This window comes from Tenrec ecaudatus, chromosome X (genome assembly GCF_050624435.1).
Source record: "Tenrec ecaudatus isolate mTenEca1 chromosome X, mTenEca1.hap1, whole genome shotgun sequence".
Taxonomy (NCBI): Eukaryota; Metazoa; Chordata; class Mammalia; order Afrosoricida; family Tenrecidae; genus Tenrec; species Tenrec ecaudatus.
The window spans coordinates 88,580,516-88,601,666 of NC_134548.1; the positions used below are offsets into that span (position 1 = coordinate 88,580,516).

Below are 21,151 nucleotides of genomic sequence, written 5' to 3' on the forward strand. Positions count from 1 at the left end.
AAAATTGCCTTTTATCATTCTTCATAGAAGTGAATCAGGAGAGCAGTGCTTCTGCACAAAGATTAAAAATATTGACTCCTTATTATATAAGAACAAACAAATACAAAATATCTTCTTGGAGCTCAAGTGGAAACAAAGTACTACATTTATGAATACAAAGGGATATGATAAAAAATAAAGGGATAGGATCAAATCAATTTCAAGTGCTTCAAAGAAATAATAAGGAAGAAATCTTACCCAAGTAATAAATTATTGATTGATTGATAAAATGGCATTTTGTCCTGAAATTCCCTGGCTATTGAACAATTTTATATACAAAGATCCATTAAGAAGTGTCATGCATTGTCCTTTGTTACAATGCAGTCTAACACCAGCTCTTTCCACAGCACTGTATAATTCATCGTACTGGGATTTAAGAAAGGTCTGTTTTTATTATATGACAAGAATTCAGAGGTTCTAGTCATTGACAAAGAAATTTGTTTTCTAAATTATCATAGAAGTAGAATATTCAGAGACACTGTACGTGAAACAACAGTCTGATAGGCAAAAACAAAAGATTAGTGTCTCTGCAGAACATGTTTTAATCCAAATGTTTCTTAAATAATATAATAATCTTGAATAATTTGTTTCATGGTTTCTAAAACTGCTGTTTATTCCAAGAGTGATATGGGAAATGATTTAATAAGCATATAGTCAATCATAAAAATTGACAGTTATACACTTATTTTAATGCCTGCTCCAAAAAAATCTTACACATAACACTTTTGTTTTCGTAGATAGTATTACTTAAAATGCAGCTATTTTTGAAGAGAATTTATTCACCAGAAGAAAATTCAGCCCTCATGCATCACTTTATACTGGAACATATTAGCTTGTTCTCATCATCTAAAATTCAACAAAAGTTGCTTGTACAAACTATTTAAGGGGTATCTCAATTAAACAAGCAAGATAACTAATGTATTTGAGAAGTCATAAAATAAGTCACTTCATTTCTTTCTGTTGCTTCCAGTTGCTAGCATACTGGCAACTTGAATAAATATATTTACTGTATCTATGTAGTTTCCTATCATCAAGTTGATGGATTCATATTTTTAAAAGCCATACATTGGTGCTATTTCTGCATGCTTGATTACTTTCTGTGTCTTCTACAGAAGGAACATACTGAAAAGAGCTAAACCTCTATACATTGCTACTGAATACAGAGTGGCATAGTGGTTGGTGGAAGAAACATAGGTCCCAGTGAGGACACAAAGATGAAACCAAGGCCCACTCTCAGGGGTGCACCCATATTAAAATCTTTCTCACTAGGAGTACATATGGCCATTGTGGAGAGGCCCCTAATGATGCTGGCTCTATTCAGCACAGATCTGAGGAAAAGAGGTCCCCCTAATATGTACAGAGGAGCCACCATTGCCACTAACACACCAAAATATCCTCTCCTAGCCAAGCAAGATGCTTTGGGCCTGAGTTCTGGTCTTAGGATATTAAGTGCATCAACATTCTAGCACCAATCATGGCTGCAAAGGTTTTACGAATTGCCATCCAAGAGCCTCTCAACATGAAGTTCCTGAGGGAAAGAGTTCTAGTCACTGTCATGGCTGACAGGGCTTTTAAAATAATACTTCCTGCTAGGTACAAATAAGTAGAGTGAATCCTATCCTTCACATACTGAGGCTAAATTACAGCTTTTTCAATTGCTCCAAACTCATTAGACATTCCTAAGCCATGGTAGCACAATGCTCTAAGACCAACAGCAGCTCCTCCAGCAACAAATCATCTTGCCCTTTGATCAATTTTTAATATTCTTTCTATTGATGGATCCACGCCACTGCTTTAATTTCTTGGCCAGTTTTTCCATGCTGAATTCCAGTTCTTGACTTGGCATATTCCCTTCTGGGTGTTAGAAGCCACGGATTCTTTGTATGGAATTCTTCAGAAGAGGGGAACCTTTGGTGGATGCTGGCTGCAAAACCCTGGAAGGGAGCATCTGGATGCATACAAAACTTGCAGCCAGCCTGGTGGTTTTGGTCCCTGACCCTTGGATTTTGGACTGATTGCTGTTCACTGGGTGCTCCCACCACCATGTGAACTATTTCATAAGTTTCTGTAGGATGTTGCAGTTTATCAAAGAACCCTGATTGTGAGGGAATATCCTTAATGGAGGACTGAGGGGTGGGGAGTGAAGCTGAATAGCATCATGGAAGAATTGGACATTTGGCACATCATTAAACTTCAACTCCTTGGGACTACTCTGGTATTGATTCTACTAAAAGTGATTATAACCACACATTTTCTACATCTTTTGAGTGATTGGCTAAGATTAGAAGTGCTTTTATTTCCTTTGAAACTAGACAAAGAGACAAACATTTCCTTTTCAGTTGATTGAGATTTTTGCTGATTATAAACAGCTGTATCTGTAAACAACATCACCTGTAATTTTCCTATGCATCTTTACAGATGTCTGAGTCAAAACCACTCAGTTGAGATGTCCTGATTTTTGTACTTATTTGAATAAAAACAATCTCCTTATTTGATGTGGTTTTGACTTTACAATCATCTTTAAAAATCTATTAAAGCACTCCTGTCTGTTCAAACAACAGATATATGAGAGCAAAATTTGTATTTTCTGTATTTAAGTCAAGCAACATTTCACACAATAAATAAAGTACAGAAACAGGTAAGACAATCCAACTATCATCTATCAAGTCAGACACTAAGAAATGTTCAAAATATGCAAAGCAATGTCACTCTACTCTTCTTGTTAGTTTTTATAAGTATTTTTTAATAAAAATGTGTTCTTTATGTTAATGTGTAATAGATATATTAATCCTATTTTAAATGAATATTCTAACATTTGTTGATCTTTATAATATTTGTCAATTTGTTGTGCTGTCGTGGCTTATATGTTACTGTGATGCTGGAACTATGTCACAGATATTTTACATGGCACCAGAGTTACCAAAGGTGAAGAGATTTCAATGGAGCTTCTGGATTCAGACTGCAAAGAGGGAAAAAGTTGTCCACTTCTGAGGAATCTGTCAACTTGAGCCTAATAAATAGTAAGGAAACATTGTCTAATATAATGAAGATCTCATGAAATGTAGCAGAAAATTATCAGATTCAGGCCTGAAAATAAGCCTCTCAGGTCAGATGTCAATCAAAATACAACTAGGAAAAGTTACCTCCTCAAAGTAGTATAGACCTTAGTGATGTGCAGGAAATGAAGCTTTTGGGATTTCCTTTTCATGATGAGAAATGACTCAAAATAAGAATAAACATCTGTAAATATCCAATTACAATAGGAAGATGGAAGGTATGAAGTATAAATCTAAGAAAACTGGAAATCATAAAAATTAGAATGGAATGTATAAAGATCAATATCCTGTTTATTAGTGAGCTAAAAATAAAGTGGTATTGGTCACTTTGAATGAGAAAATGAATTATAAAGTTTAGCATGCCAAGAATTATAAATCCAAGAGGAAAGGTTTCACATTTATTATCAAAAGGACATTCTTAAAGTACAATGCTGTCTGTGATATTATAATACCTTTAGGTCTACAAGGAAGGCCAGGTAACACAACTAGTATACAAATAAATCAACTAATAAATAAAAACCTAGTGAAGAAGAAATTGAAGAATTTTACCAACCTCTTCAGTCTGAAATTGATAAAACCATGCAATCAAAATGCACTAAAAGTATTGGTAATTGGAATGTGAAAGTTTAAAAAGAGAGGATGGAAGAATAGTTAGGAAATAAAATTTTGGTGATAGAAATGAAACAGGAGATCACATGATAGAATTTGGCAAGCCTTACGACTTCTTCATTTCAAATTCTTTTTTTCTAAACAAAGGCAAGTATTATACATATGGACTTCACCAGATGGAATATATAGAAATCAGAATGGTTATATATGTGGGAAGAGGTGATGGGGAAGCTCAATATCAGCAGTAAAAACAAGGTCAGGGACCAACTGTAGAAAGATTATAAATTGCTGATATTCAAATTCAGGTTGAAGCTGAAGATTAAAAAAATAATCATTAAGAGGCAAATTGCAACTTTGCATATACCCCATGTGAATTTAGAGAATACCTAAAGATTATATTTGATGGGCTGAACACTAATGGCAGATGATCCAATGAACTGCTGCTTGTAGGATGACATCAAGAACACCATACAAGAAGAATGCAAATGGCCATTAAAACAAAGACAAGAAAGAAAAGATCAAAATGCATGTCTGAAGAAACTCTAAAATTTATCGAATATAGAAGAACTAAATCAAACAGCAAACATGATGATGTTAAAAAACTGAACAAATTGAACAGAAAATATCAAAGGGAACTCAAGATTAAAAAGCAGATTATTATACTGAAATGTGCAAAGACTCAGAGTTGGAAAGACAAAAGGAAGGAGCACGTTTGACATATCACAAACTGAAAGAACTGAAGAAAAAAATTAAAGCACCAAATGGCCATATTGAAGGATTCCGTGGTCAAAATACTGAACCATGCAAGAAGCATCAAGAGCAGATGGAAAGAATACACAGTCACGGTACCAAAAGGAATCCAATGGCTTTTACAAACAAATAGCATATGATCAAGAACTGAACTTACGAAAGGAAGTGGAAACTGAGCTGAAGGCATTAATGAAAAATAAAATTTGAGGAATTGGTTGAACCCCCAATAGAAATGTTTCAAAAGTCAGATGAAGTACTGCAAGCAATCATTCATCTATGCCAAGAAATCTGAAAGACAACTAGCTGGCCACCTGACAAGAAGCGATCCATATGTGTGCCCCTTGCAAAGAAAAGTGACCTAAAAGACACATAAATTATTATATAATATCATTAATATCACCTGTGTTATATGCCACAAGAGATTAAAGACCACTGTAATGACATGATGTGAAGCTGAGTTAGGGGTTTTTATTAAACTGGAGGCTACTGGCAGGACTAGTGTTACTTAAAACCATGAAGCCTCAAATAGCAGTCAGGCTTCTTCTTCTTCTTCTTTTTTATAAAGGCAAAAACCCTATCCTGTTTTTTCAAGCTGAAAAGTATAATGCGTCAGCTACATTGTGTTTTTCCACTCTCATTAGCCTAGCTAATTACAGAAACTAAAAGAAGCCGTAGTCTACAATAATATCCTGGAACAGTTTAGGCAGTTATCTGAAAGCTACAGACTTAGGCGGGAGAATTACCAGGGCAGTTTGACATAGCAATCTACCAACATGGCAGTAGGGTATAGGGGACATGGTCTTAAGACAAGATGGCAGCACCCTACACACTAGGGTGAGGGGGTTAGGCTAGAAAATTGGGGGTAGGCTGGATCTTACGATGGGGGAATCAAATAATTGATTATGTTAAAGGGGTGTGTCCCAGTTATATTCTTTAGTTACATTAATTATTACGCTTTGGTCAGGGAGATTGTTGGCTCTCTCAACCTCAAAAAAATTCTATGAGCCTTAAAGGAGGACCCAGTGATAATAGGTAGGTGCAGGTCAGGGGCTTGGCATGGATTTTTACACCTATGTTAGGCAGAATTAGGAGCAAGATGGCACAAGTCTTAGTTTTAGATCTTCTGAGAAGGTGGAGACCTTCCATTGAGCGTCTGGTGGGTAAGCTTTGAGATGAGAATGGTGTGTTCAGGCAGCTATTCTGTTGTCCTTAACTGCCATTGGAGGGGTGAGGATGCTAATCAATGGCCCTTTCCAGTGAGAAGTGAGTCCTGGAGCAGAGAAACGCTTTACTAATACCGAATCTCTGAGTTGGAATGGATGAAACAAGGCGTGGGTGACATCTACTGGAGTCCAGTGTCCCACAGAGACTTGTACAGCTGTTGCTGGGTTACCTGCAGGTCCTGTAATGACTTTAGTAAATTATAGTTATGAGTATAAACTTGGTAATCATCTCACAATCTGGGGAGCAAAAGGCGTGGCCTCCCAAACATAATCTCATAAGGAGAAACTTCTGTTTTGTAAGGCGAACACTGGGTGTTGAGGAGAGCGGACAGGAAGAGCTTGTCCCAGTTTTCACTAGTTTCTAAGGTAAATTTAGTGAGAACCTCTTTTTGGTTGATCTGCTTGACTCCTGTGACCTGTAAATGCAGTCGAACTTCCAGGTAATTCTTAGTGCTTTGGCAACAATCTCTGAAACCTGGGCCATAAATGTTGGTCCATTTTCTGAGCCCAGAATCAGGGGCAGGGCATAATAGGCAACAACAATATGCAAAAACATTTTAGTTACTATAATAGTAGTTTTGGAATGGGTGGGGAAATCACTGACCCATTCAGAAACGGTAGCTATAAAAACTAATAACTATTTATATACAGATGCTGGGGGCTTTATTTCAGTGAAGTCTAATTCCCAGTGTTCCCCAGGTGTGCACCTTTGGGCCTGGACCCCCAGCTGCTTGCATGGGTTTCACATTTACTTGAGCGCAGGTGTAGCGCCATGAGACTATTTCAGAAGCAATTTGATTTAAATGGGGGATATAATACCTACTTCGAACCAGCTCACTTAGCTTAGACTGACCTTAGTGAGTAGATTGGTGTAGTTTAGTAAGTATCGACCCAAAACTTCTGGGACCAAAATTCGTCCATCAGTGACACCCACCTGCAAGTAGGTTCTTCTTTAGTGTTTGAATACTTTACAAATGTTGTTTCTTCAGGAGTATAAGATGGCGTGTCTGGGAGTGTTGGAGCTAGCAGAATTACAAGAGGTGGAAGAGGCCTCACTGATCTTAGGCCCGCTCATGGGGCTTTTGAATCTGCTGCTCGAGTTCTGTTTGCTTCTGCCTAATAACCTGTTTGGTGTCCTTTGCAATGGGCCAGGGCCATGGTGTTTGGCAACCATATAGCCTCCAGGAGTGCCAGGATGTCTTGCTTGTTTTAAATGTCCTCCCTGACTGAAGTAAAAAGCCCTCTCCTTGAATATGGTGCAATGTACATAAAATATAGTAAATACATATCTGCTGTCAGTGTAAATGGTGATGGCCTTTCTTTCTACCCATTTTACAACCTGTATGAAGGCTGTAATTCTACTTTTGAGGTTAAATTCCATGTGGAAGTGCCTGAGACCAAATAATGTGACTTGAGTGACTATTGCTGCCCCGGCATACCTGGTTGCATTAAGGACCAAGCTTCTTCCATTGGTATGCAGTTTTATATATCGGTGTGCCTTATCTGGCACTGTTAATGGAATGTCTGTGAGGTCTGGTCGAGCTGTCTGGATGGAATCAATCAGTTATTGACAGTCGTGCATCGGTTCCTTTGGGTCTGCCTCTGGAAGAAGGCCGGAAGGATTTAAGACATTAGCCTTGTGAAATATGATGCAAGGCTGATCCAGTAAAACAATCTGGTACTGGGTGATGCGGGCGTTTGAAATTTGACGGTCTGGTGTACTGCAGAGAACTTTCTCTACAGCAAGTGGGTCAATGAGAGTTAATCTATTCCCCAGTGTTAATTTGTCAGCTTCGTTTACCAGCAAAGTAGCAACCGCAATTGCCCACAGACATCCCAAACACCCTGAAGATACAGGACCTAGTTGTTTTGACAAATAGGCAACAGGCCTATTCCAAGGTTCTCATGGCTGGTTGCGGCCTCCTTTTGCCACTCCTTCTCCTTTGTGAATAAAAAGACTAAAGTATTTAGTGATGTCTGGTAGGGCAAAGGCTGGGCCAGAGACAAGGACCCGTTTTAGTTTTTGAAAGGCTTCTTGCTTCACAGTTGTCCAATTGAAGGACCCATTTCCTCCTGTAATTGCATACAGGGGGCCTTACAATTTCAGCAAACCTCAGCATCCATACTGGACAATATTCCACAGCACCAAGAAATTCTCAGAGTTGATGTTTTGTTTCAGGTTTGTGGATTAGCAATATGTTTGGGGGAAAGTTCATTTCTCGTCTTGAATGAGGTACTGAAGATAAGAAACTTTAGGTGAGCACAAAAGGGTCTTTTTAATGGATACCCTGTAGTTCAATGTTTGGAGGGTACCTAAGAGGGCCTCTGTGTCCTCTTTGCAAGTCTGTTCAACCCCTGCTGTTAGTAGAAGGTCATATACATACTGCAGAAGGGAGCACTGGGGCACTAGGTCCGAAAAGCAGCCAGGTCTTGGCTGAGGGCTTCATCAAACATGATTGGTGAATTTATTTGAGTAACTGAGTCCAGGTAAGCTGTCCTGTTATGCTAGAGTCAGCAAAATAGGTTGACTAACAGGAGCCAGAGGAATGCTAAAAAAAAAGTTCCTTTTAAATCCAGGATCTTGTAATAATGATGGGTTGAAAAGAAAAGGCTAAGGAGGGTGTAACTCCTTAGCAAATTTCTATCTGCTTTTTAACCTCTCTGAGATCCTGAACTGGATGATAGTCTTTAGTTCTGGGTTTTAGAACAGGACAAAAGGGGTATTCCTAGGTAACTTATATTTGGTGATTATACCTCCTTCTAGATGTCATCTGAGGTGTGGAGTCATTCCCCATTTGGATCCTGAGTCATCTGATAATTTTCTACCTGAATAGGCATACCTGTTGCCATCAATTGTACAACAATTGGAGGGTGATGCTTAGTCAACCTGGGTGGGTTGGTCTCAGCCCCTATTGCAGGGAACATGGTCTATAAGTGATGTAGATATTGGGTTTCCTCCTCAGGTGGGTTGGTTGTGTTATTTTTCAATTGTTATATAGGCTCCAGCAAGAGATAATCTTCCAACAACGAACATGTTAATAGTATATATGTGGGTGCTTCAGGTTGGATAGTTCAGCATGTGGTCCTTCAAAAGATACTGTGGCCTGAAGTTTTCCGAGATCTCTGTCCAGTAAAGGCTATGGACAATTAGGAAGCACTATGAAGGAATGAGTGAAAGTGTTATTTCCCAGGTTGACTGACCTTTTAGTGGTCCAGGAACACGTGGAGCTCCTCCCAGTAGCTCTCCGAATAGAGATTTTGTTGTTAGGCTTTGGTCCCTGTGGCTGGGTTAGAATTCAGCGAGTAGATTCTGTGTCTACTAGGAAATTGATAGGCTTGCTCCCTATTTGCAAAGTGACCCTGGGCTCCCTGGGCAAAGTGAGCCTGGGAGTTCAGTTTATAAGAGCACCAGTCCCTTCAGTCCTCTTTGCCTAGACTGAGGACAGGACACGGTTGTGGGGCAAGTACCTTTTAAGTTTTCTCAGGCCATTCATTTTTCCAATGACTTTCTTGTTTACAATAAGCACACTGATACTTTCCTAAAGGCTACCTTGCTCTGGTAAAGTGATGTCTTGGGCCGTTAAAACTCTGATTATTTATTGGGGGCCTTTTGAGACAAGCTCCTATTTCTTGTAACACAGCAATGGTTGCTTTAGGCACTTACTTATCCTCGGACCTCCTGGGGACTATCTCTATTATCAAAAACATTTTGTGTTGCTTCTAGCAGTTGGGATAAATTCATTCCCTGAAACCCCTCAATTTTTGAAGTTTTCTTCTAATATCAGGAGCAGATTGAGTTACAAAAGCCAAATTTGTGGCCCTACTATTTTCAGGGGTCTCCGAGTGTATAGGGGTGTATGTGTGGTGGGCATCCTACAGTCTTTCCAAAAAGGTTGCTGGGGATTCCTCAGGTCCCTGAATGACGGTACTAACTTTGGAACAATTAGTGGGCCACCTAGCACCTCCCTTTAACCCCATGAATAAGTAGCAGTTAAGAATGTCCAATGTCTGTAGGCCTTTGTAGGTATTTGGGTCCCATTGAGGCTGTGTCTGGGGAAACTTGGTCTTAAGCTGATCCCTCTTCTTCTCTATTGTCCCACCCATAGAGCCGTAATAGCCTTTGGAGCCTCCTGTTGAATGAGATCTCTTTCTTCTGCTGTAAAAAGGACTATTAACAATTGCTGACAATCATCCCAAGTAGGAGGTGGGTTTGGAGCACTGACTCTAAAAGGCTAATAAGTGCCTATGGTTTGTCTGAAAAAGTTGAATGCCGGTTTTCCCAATTATACAAATTGCTAGTGGAAAAAGGACCATAAAGCAAAAAGGCTTGGTCCCTTGTTTCCTTATTTCTAAGGGGGCTATTCCTGAAATGGCAGGATTTGGAGGGGGGCTGAGGAGTTCCACTGGGGTGTGGAATGGGACAAAACTTGAGCAGGTGGCGCACTGAGGTGGCCAATGGTGGGAGTGAAGTGAAGGTCAGCTTCTTCAAGGGCTGTTGAATAAAATTTCTTTCTGAGTATCTTTTTGAGTGTCTACACTAGATGTTGGAGGAAAACCTTCAGCTTTTGATATGGATTTGAAGGAAAATTTGCCAACAAAATATGGAGCCCATATTGTCTGACACTTTTCCTCAGCCAGGGCAGAGGGTTATGGAGAAGACTTCACCACATATCAATATGAGGGATTTGGTCAGGGTCCCCAGACTTTCCTTTCACCATATCGAAAACTGCTTAAGCTAGCTTGGGGTCATAGGTACCCATGTCTAGCCAACCAACATCAAAAGTGGGCCACTCTAACTCACAAAGTGTCCAGAACTTTCCCGGGCTAAGTTTAAGTCTATAACCATTAGCGAAGCTGTTTTAAAATGATCTAACATACACTTTAAGGAGTTTTACATTTAGAACAGGCTTCCCTCATAGTGCTGGCTCCCTTTAGAGGAGAAAGAATAGGAAAATTGTGAACAAGGAGACTTGTAGTAGGTTGAAGTCAGAGAGGATTTCTTGGAAACAAAGGCCAGTTACCCAATTAAACAGGTAGTCTGAGTCCCAGAAGGTGGGACGAAACCATGAAATAGCTTGTTAACAAACAGTGACTGTATTGGCTAATATTGGTGACGAGACAATCTAGGGGAACAGTGATTCATCAAGCTCTAGACAGACCGTGGTGGGGTAAAAGACTGTGTCACAGAAAATGTAAAGAACGGCCAACTAGGATTTTTTTAAAGGCATCCACTCAGCAGGGGCTCTCACTTCCAGGTTGAGGGCCAGAGCTAAAACAAGCAGGCCAGAAATGAGGAGATAAGAGAGGAAGCGAAATGACCATGATGAGAGCATTAGGAAAAGGAAACTAAAAACACTACATTATTTACCAGATAATCACACTTCTCAAGCAATGCCTTGCTGTGGAGTATATGCCTGGCAGAGTTAAGGCAGTGTCCAGTCCCATCCACAAGGCTGAATGGATCAGTCCCAGAAAACAGAAACTTTCTTCCTAGGTGAATCTGGTCGACTCCAATTTAGAATTCAGGTGAATGGCTGCCAGACCAGACCAATGAAGTTTTCCGGGACCCCGGAACATCTCAGGTGGTGCCTCCCTTGAAGCTTTCTCCTACCTGGTGCAGATAGCCGGTCCGGTCGAGGCTCTGTCCTGGGTGATACAGTAGCTGTCTCGTTGGCACCTCCAAAATGTTATATGCTGTGAGAGATTAAAGACCACTGTAATGACGTGAAGTCAAATTAAGTCTTTATTAAGCTAGTGACTACTGGCAGGACTTGTGTCACTTAAAACTATGAAGCATTTAATAGCAGTAAGACTATTCTTATTATTCTTTTTTTTACCTTTATAAAGCAAAAACCCTATCCTGTTTTTTCAAGCTGAAAAGGTTCTAGCTGCATATTGGTTGTCCGCTCTGATTACCTTAGCTGATTATAGAAACTAAAAGAAGCATTAGTCTACAATAATATCCTGTAAATGGGTCGGGGTAAATACATAGTGTCTGGGAATGAGATTTACAATAACATCCTGGATCAGGTAGAGAATTGGGCCAGAGAATTACCATGACAGTTTGCCATAGCCACCGATGAACAGGGCAGTGGACTATTTGTGACATGGTTTTAAGGCAAGATGGCACCACCTACACTTCTCTGGGGTGGGGGGTGGGGCGGTGTAGGCCAGAATATTTGGTGTAGGATAGAACACACATGCAAGTAAAATGTTGCTAAAAATGGGGGAATCAGATCAAGATGGTGATCAAGTAGCACACAGGAGATATTCTGCAGAAACCAGCACAGAGGGGCCATGGAGAGGGATATCCTACACTTCCAGACAGAGTGATTCTCAACATAAAGATAAGTAAATACAAATTTATTAAAATACGGGGCCATCCCCAATCCCAGCTACATCAATCCCCATCCTCAGAAGTCTGCACTACAGAGAATAGAACTGAAGATAAAGCCTGGGGATAGTGGCAGGTCTGCTGCGACCACATGGAAGCAAACTAAGAGGGAGAGAGAGAGAGCCGCAACCTGGCCCACCAAACCCCGAGGACAATACTCCTACTCAGAGTAGCCAAGGCACATATAGGACAATAGGGCCGGCCCCACCATGAGATACATCATCCTCTCACTGACCCACAGCCCTGAAGGGTATATCACCGAAGACACAGCATGGGAATTGTGCTCCGTCTGACACCGGTCCCCCACCCCAATCAGAATGAAACACAAAGAGAGTGCAACAGAGCAGCAAGGGGAGTAAATGAACTCCCCAGGGAATCCTAAATATAGGCTTCAGACTTGGAATGGTAGGGCTTGGCACCTAATCAGACTAGATCAGAAAACATACATACTGGCCTTTTTTCATGTCTATCAAATAAGATAGGCAAGATAAACCATACCAAAGAAAAGAACAACAGGGCCAACAATTCTGTGGAGACAGGGGAGAGACGGGGTTGGAGGAGAGGAAGGGAGGAGTCAACAAACTCAAGGACAGAAAATAATAAGAGATCTAATATCTATGACGAGGAGGGTATAGACTGCCTGGTGGGTTTTGAGGAAGTGCATTGTATCTGAGAGGAATTACTGAGAGCTGAATGAGGGTCGAACATGAGAGTGGACAGAAGAAAAGTAAAAGGAAATAGAGGAAAGAATTAGGAGGCAAAAGACATTTATAGAGGTTGAAATACAGGCATGTATATATAAAAATAAATGAATATATGACAATGGGATATAGGTCTTTGTTCATATATTTATATATTATGTATCAAGGTAGCAGATGGACAGTGGGCCTCTACTCAAGTCCTCCCTCAACGCAAGAAAATTTTGTTCTAATAACCTGGCAATGTGTGATGCTCACCTTCCTGACAGAATCACTGAATTCAAAATGAGTACATAAACAAATGTGGTAAAGAAAGCTGATGGTGCCTGGCTATCAAAAGGTATAGGGTCTGGGGTCTTAAAGGAGCAAACTTAAACAAGCGGACATATAGCAGGGAAGCAACAAAAACCATATGGATGATGCACACCAGTCAGTGTAATCACGAGGTGTGACAGAATTAGGTATCAAACATCAGAAGACCCAAAACAAACAATCATGTTGATTCAAATGAGGGGGGTCAGAGTGGAGGCCCAAAGCCCAACTGTAGACAGTTGGACACACCCTCACAGAAGAATCACAAGGAAGGAATGAACAAGCCAGGGGCAGTATAGCACTGATGAAACACACAAATTCCTCTAGTTATTTAATGCTTCCTCCCTGACATCCCCTCTATCATGACCCCAATTCTACCTTACAAATCTGGCTAGACCAGAGCATGTACACTGCTACAGATAAGAGCTCTTGACACATGGAATCCAGGACACATAAACCCCTCAGGAATAATAATGAGAGTAGCAATACGATGAGGATAGGCAGAAGGTAAGGGGAGAAAGGGGGAACCTATCAAAAAGGTAGAAGGTAGGGAGAGAAAGGGGGAACCTATCACAATGATTGACATAGAACCCCCCTATCCCACCGTGGTGGGTGAAGGGTGGCAGCAGACAGTATAAGATATGAAAATAATAATAATTTATAATTTATTAAGTGGTCACGAGAGTGGGAGGGTAGGGGAGGAAGGGAAAAAGAGGAGCTGGTATCAAGGGCTCAAGCAGAAATAAAATGTTTTGAAAACAATGAAGGTAACATAGGTACAAATTTTCTTGATAGAATAGATGTATGGATTGTTATAAGAGCTTATAGAGCCCCAATAAAATGATTTAAACAAAATAAAAAGGTATTTTCCAACCACCTGACCCCAATGTTTTTAAAAAATAAAAGTGCAGCAACACCTGCTGATAGACTCTTGTTGTCATTGGCCATAGGCACAAGCAGGTGGAGCACAACTTCTCAACCTTTCTGACCAACTTCTCCAGGTCCTGGAGCTAGTGAGTGAGGGTGGCTGATTGGCCAAGCTGAGGGACAATGCTCTGCATGACCAGCCTAGGGCAGATATAAACACAAATAAGCATGACTATCTGCCCAAGCCCAGGGAGTTCTGGTCTGATACACTCCCAGTCCAACCTCCCCAGTAGCAGGGATAGCACAGCCTACTGAGCTATTTCCATCTTATCTTTATAAACCAAAGGCTGACACTACTATTGTATATAATTTTTTTCCTATCAAATATATTTCCCTTTCCTCCACTATTGCAAAACAGAGTATTATTTGGGTCTAATTTCCCTTTTTAATCTACCAATTAACATTACCCGGTCCCTCCCTTGTTTGTTTAATTTTTCTTTTTTTTTCAGACTATGGAAAATGATATGGTGATATTTAAAGCAACTGGGAATTGAAACCCCATATGATGCAACGTATATCACAAAGAAATAAGAGACACAACACGAGTGCATGTATGCTCTCCCATGTTTATAGTATCACAGCTAATAATAGCAAGAAACTGGAAGCAGCCCAAATGCCCAATGGTGGAAAAACAGACAAAGAAACTATTGTATATACACAGAATGGAATACTATGCATCCCTAAAAAATAGGGATGAAAGCTTGAAGCGCCACATGACATGGAAGGAACTGGAGCCCATTATGCTGCAGGAAGTTAGCTAATCACAAATGCACAAATATTGTATGATTCCACTACAATAAGGAGAAACACCAATTTAAAAAATGTTAGACGCCAATTCCCAAAGAAAGAGGTAGAAAGTCACCCTACAGGCCATGAACCGTACATCACCTGCCACCCCAACCCACAATGTGCACTTCGTAAGAACCACCTTGAAAGAGAAGAACTCACATTGGCTGGGGTCACTCCTTCAAGATGGAAGAAAAGGGAGATGACCATCCACTTGATGCTGTAAAACATTGAGACTGGGTGACGACAGATTGGCAGACCTTTCACAGGAATGAGAGGAGAGCTTTACTGGAAAATCAAGTTAGCACCACGGGAAGGGAGTGTCTATATTTTTGAGAAAGTAGTTATATTTATGTTGTGGGTATGGTGGGTGGAGGATCAACCTCACATTGGGAAGGGATGTTGAACAATAATTGTAAGGAGTATAAGAGTAAAAGTGGCCCAGCTCTATGTTACTGGGTAGAAACTTTGAATGAGTTTCTACCCAAATTTTGGTGAACAAAGCCATAGAATAAGCACCATTTGACCTTGGATGCTGACTTAACAAGGTACATGCCATCTTTCAAGGGCCATCCAAGAAGGACATGACTTGGAAGTCCAGCTGACTAAACTAGAATCTACATCAAAACTACCTGTACATTTGGGCTTAGGACTGCAATTTCTTGATTGGAGAGAAACCTAATGATGGCCACCCCATACTGTGGAAATGACAGTCGTTGGACTTTGGGTGAGACTTCTGGTTTGGTGGACGTCTAATGAAAGGGGACCCAGACCTCCATATATTTAGTATCTCAATACTCCCTTTGCATTAATATGACAGGTATGAATCTCGGAGGTAAGGATCTGTCTTTAAATAAATGTTATGCTAACTACCTCAATGCAAGAACACTGTATTCTAATAACCTGGTATTCCATGATTATCACTTTCCCAACACAATCGCTGAAGAGAAAATGGGTGCATAAGCAAATGTGGTGAAGAAAGCTGATGGTACCTGGCTATCTCAAAAGATATGGCATCTGAAGATAAACAAGTAGTCATCTAGCTGAGAAGAAGCAAAGTCCATATGGAAGAAGCACACCAGCCTGTGTGATCATGAGGGGTCGATAGGGTCAGGTATCAGGCATCAAAGATCCAGAGCAACAAAAAAAATCATATCATTGTGAATGAGGGGGGTGCAAAGTGGAGACCCAAAGCCCATCTGTAGAAAATTGGACATCTTCCTACAGAAGGGTCACAGGAGGAGAGGAGCACTATAGCATTGTTGAAACATACAACTTTCTTCTAGATCTTTAATATTCCCCCTACCCCCAATATCATGATCCCAATTCTACCTTACAAATCCAGCTAACCAGAGCATTTACACTGGTACAGATAAGAGTTGGAAACAAAGGGAATCTACGACATATAGACTCCTCCGGACCATTAATGAGAGTAGCGACACTGGAAGGATAAGGGGAATGTGGGGGGAGAAAATAGGAACCGATTACAAAGATCTACATGAGGGTTGGAGGGAAGGGGAGGGAGGGGAAAAATTGAGGAACTGCTACCAAGGGCTCAAGTAGAAATAAAATGTTTTGAAAACGATGATGGAAACAAATGTACAAATGTGCTTGACACAATGTATGTATGTATGGATTGTGATAAGAGTTGTATGAGCCCCCAATAAAATGATTTAAATAAATAAAAGTAAATGTTACGCTAAATATTACTTTAGCATCAGCCCCCATGCTTAACATGAACAGAGCTCAATCAATTAAGGAATCAATCTATACAAAGCAATAACTCAAGGGTTGAAGCTCAAAATTGGATTATACTCACATAAACTCTTCATATCAACAATATCTTAAATTCTACGCTACTGATGTATTATTTATGTTATCGGTGCAATCGCCTTAATCCCAAAGGGGATAATGACAATGTTTCTCTTTTTTTTTCCCTGAGGTTTTTTATTTCTTGGTTTTTGTTGTTGTTGGTTTTGTTTTTGTCATAATGTGACCCTCAAAGTAAACCAGAGTCATTTATAACCTGGGGACAAGCATATGGATTCTGAGCTCCCACTTAATTTTAGCTCCAATCCATATACAGTTAATTCTTATAACCCAGCCCTGCTCAATACTTGCCTTCATGAAGAGATCACTGAAGATAAAGGTGCTACAACAAAATGTTGTAAAGAAAGCACATGGTACCCAGCTATCAATTGGAATGATGTCTTGGATCTTAAAGGCTTGTACTCAAACAAGTAGCCATCCCAGTGAAGCATCAACCAAGTCCACATCGAAGAAGTACACCAGCATGTGTCATCCAAAGATAACGAAAACTAAATCCAAACATGATGAGGGGAAATATAATAAAGCTTAATTTGTGATCACCAATTTGTAGAAGGCTACAGAGGACAGTGGGAGCCCCAAATCCATCTGCACAATATCTAGTCAGATTATGCTTCTGACAGATGCCCTCTGGCCACAAGTGAGTGGGCTCAAACAGCTTCAGTATCAGACAGAGATTCTTGTAAACTTGATTATGGTGGATTGAACCACATATGATAGCTGGTCAATTTGCCTCCCTCTTGACCCAACCTGAATTTTCTCTAGGCTCAAATATTTCTCACTTGTTTCATGACAGAAATTTCTACTCTGACTTTTTACATATTGTTGGTAGTCTTTCCTTTCTTACTCTTATTGTTATGTTTATATTATTATTTTTCTTCTTTCTGTTTTTGTTTGTTTCTATAGGGTTTCCCAGTTTATGGAGCACTGAAAGAGTGGATGCAATCATTTACTGGGGATTGGGGTTGGGGAGGGTGTGAGGAATAGGCAAGCAAACAATGAATTTGAGAAGGGAGGGACGGAGCACTAGAACTGATTGTGATGATGTATATATAACTCATTTAAACGCAATTTAACTCTTGAAGTATATGATATGTGAATTTCATATCCAGAAAATTACTCAGGAAAGAGAAACCAAAGTTGACCACGGTTACCATAGGTGAAAGAGGGCTTTTGCTTAGGGGGCAGTGAGTCTATGCCAACGGTGGTAGAATGATTTGGAAAACGATAGAAGTAATGGTTGCACAACATGAAGAGTGTAATTAATGGCATGAAATTATACATGTAGAAGTAGTTGAATTGGAAAGTGTTTTGATGTATGTATGTATGTTTGCCAGAATTAATAGTGAGTACAAAGAAGAAGAACGTGTTCTAAAATTGATTGTGGTGATGATTGTACAATTCTTCTTGATATGATTGAAATATTCAATTGTACAATATGTGAAAAAGTGCCAATATAATTGTTTAAAAGAAAACAAAAGCAAGTTAAATTGACTGTGTATCAATGTAATAACATAATCACACAGAGTTAATACAGTCAAGACTTGAATACAGTATTCTGACTGTATACCCTTTGTACCTCTGGACAAAAAAAAAACCTGTAAAGATGTATTGAGTTTTACTTAGTAGATATGTTGTTGGAAGTTGTCTATAACACAAAGTGCTGAAATTCTGAAGTGAAATTTGTTTATTGTAGGTGGGAGCAAATTAGTAAATGTATTTGTATTATTGTGAAAAAAGAAAACAATTAGCATTATATAGGGTGTGCAGATGATTTTATGTCCATTTGAATTTTTATGGAAGTCTAGGGTAGAATCCAACCTGTCAATATGGCTACTGCCTGATCATACCTCCTTAGGAGTGTGGCCTTCATATAAGCTGGAAACCTGAGAGTCTCCCTCTCTGTGACTTCGCCTTTCTGCTTGCTGGGACTAGCTTTCGGTGCCCTATTGTGTTTCCACCTACCTTGCAACCATATGACTCTGCACCCACCGGCTTGTGAGTTTCCTGCTTCATTTTCTGCATCACCACCCTGCAGGTATGTGAATCTAAAGAAGGACTTATAGACTAGCAACATATTTTTGAACTTATGCCTTGGCATAAAGCTTTGTTTTATGCAAAAATGAGTGTCACTGTGTTTTTTTCTCTAGACAACCCAGCCTCAAATAGGGGCAAAGTTCAATAACACTCATCCACTATGCCAGAATTATGTATGCAGAGCTAAAACATGTCTTTGAAAGCTAAGAAAATATGAACATGTCAAATATTTGCTTAATCTTAAAATGCCTATTATTGGGCAGCCTTCAAAGTGAAAGGTTTGTACCAAAGTCCAATGAATTCAAATTCCACGACTTTAGGATTATTGTCTTCTTCCTCTCACCCTAGAGGATTAAAAAGAGTATACTCATTCCTATAATCTGCAGCAGATGTGTTTAAGGTAAACTCAGGTTCACGTGGGTTTTCTGACTCGGATCTTTCTGATATGGGCCTATGTAGTATGTTGTGCACTTCAAGAGGACAAGATATGTAAAGCCTATACTATGAGGAACCATAGGGTTGAAAAGAAACTTTTAAACATGCATGATTGGTTGTATAGTATAGGATGAATTCTCACCTTTGGGGGGCCCTAAAGGCAAGGTCAAGCATTTTTCCCAAGGGCAAAATGCTCTCTTCCCCACCTCCCAATAGCTGTGCGATAATTTTCTTTTAGACAGATACATCCTTACCTTCTCCTTAGTCATGAGATTGGATGGCATGCTATTGGAATTTCAAACACTAGCTAAGTCCCCCATGGCAGACAGCTTTCTATGGAGTTTCCAGACTAAGCACAGGCAAAGAAGAAGGAGGCAACCTACTTCTGAAAAATTAGTCGCAGAAAACCTTACAAATAGCAGCAGAGCATTTTCTGATACCATCCCAAAGATGAACCAGTAATCTTGGAGGCACACAAAATATGACAGGGAAAGAGCCGACTCTTCAAAATAGAGGTGATTTTAATGATATAAATGGAGCAACACTTTTGGAATTTTCATTTGTAATGTGGAACAACTCCGAATGATAAGAAATGGCACATGCATAAATGTACTTGATTCAATTGATGTATGGATTGTTATAAGAGCTGTAAGATCCCCTTATAAAATGATTTCTTTATAAAAAAAGAAATAGCTATAACATGCATTAATAGTCAGAATTTGGAATGTATGAAGTTTGAATCTAGGAAAATTAGAAGTCATTGAAGAGAAAATGTAGTCAGATGATTAGAAAAAGAAAATAAATGTGATGCATAAAGATACAAATTATAGCCGTTTTAGTCATTAATGAGCTGAACTGCATTGGTATTCACCATTCTGATTCACACATTGTACAGTTTACAATGTGGAGAACGACAAACTGTAGACAGTATTTCTTTCATCATGAAAAAGAAAATTACAAATCTCTCTTGAAGTAAAATTCTGTCATCTGTCAAGGAACTCAGTTTTTGTTTGACTGACTTATTGTTTCTTTTTGAAGTTCTAGATTAAAATAAAATTTCAACACTTTACTGATATCACTTTACTCCCTTATTCCTTGCTTGACTTCTGACAATGGGTCCTCTGTAATTTTAATACTTGTTGGTAGTGCTTCAAGATTTTTCTGGTTTTCTTTGGTTACCTGGAGTTTAGATATGATATTCTAGCTCTCTATTTGTTTACATTTATCCCAACTCATTTTTCTGCATCTTTGCTATGGTATCTTCATTAATATTGAAATAAACCAGCTATTATTGTTTTAATGGTTTGTATGCTCTTATATCTCCTTTATTGCCTTTTGTATCTTAATTATACATGTTAATCTATTTATATACTCTCAAATTTTGGGATGTTTTCTCTTATCATATTTTTATCTTTGTATTTCAGTTAAGAAGTTTCTATTGACTTTTCTTAGAGCTCACAGATTCTTATCTTGTTTATATTAATTCTACTAGAGTCCAAAGTGTTTTTAATGTTATCATGATTTACTTATAGCACATATTTTTGGTTACCTGTTGTTCTTTCATATCATTTACTTTTTTTCATTAGAACACTTTACATGTGTGATAATTTTGACATCTGTGCCATATGTGAGATTGGTTTTCATTCCTATTTTTTTAGATTTGGTTTTTGTTGTATTTAGCATGCCATGTACCTTCGTGTACCTTTTTCTCAAATCTGGATATGTGGCCGCTGGCAATAGGAACTGAGTTTATGCCTTTAGTATAAGGATTTATGTTCATCTGGTAAGGATCTGGGCTATGTTTAATGTAACTATCAGTACCAGAAAATTTAAATTACTCTAGTGTTCTCCTTTGACTCCCCTCTTGCTCCCTTATGTATTATTTTTCTTTAAAAACCTGTGTTTAACAACTCAGTCAGCTGTAATGCACAGTTATTTTATTGAACCTATATTTGGTATGGTATAGGGAAGATGAAACATCCTATAAATTTTCAGTTAAGTCTCAGTCTTTTAGTGAGGTTGTTTTTCAGGACTGTTGCCTTCACAATTATTTTTGTA

General features: G+C 39.2%; 1 pseudogene; it reads right to left on the reverse strand.

The window, feature by feature from the left end:
• Window positions 1-986: 986 nt before the first annotated feature.
• On the reverse strand, window positions 987-20,873 carry LOC142433504 (growth hormone-inducible transmembrane protein pseudogene; annotated as a pseudogene).
• Between the last annotated feature and the right edge of the window lie 278 nt (window positions 20,874-21,151).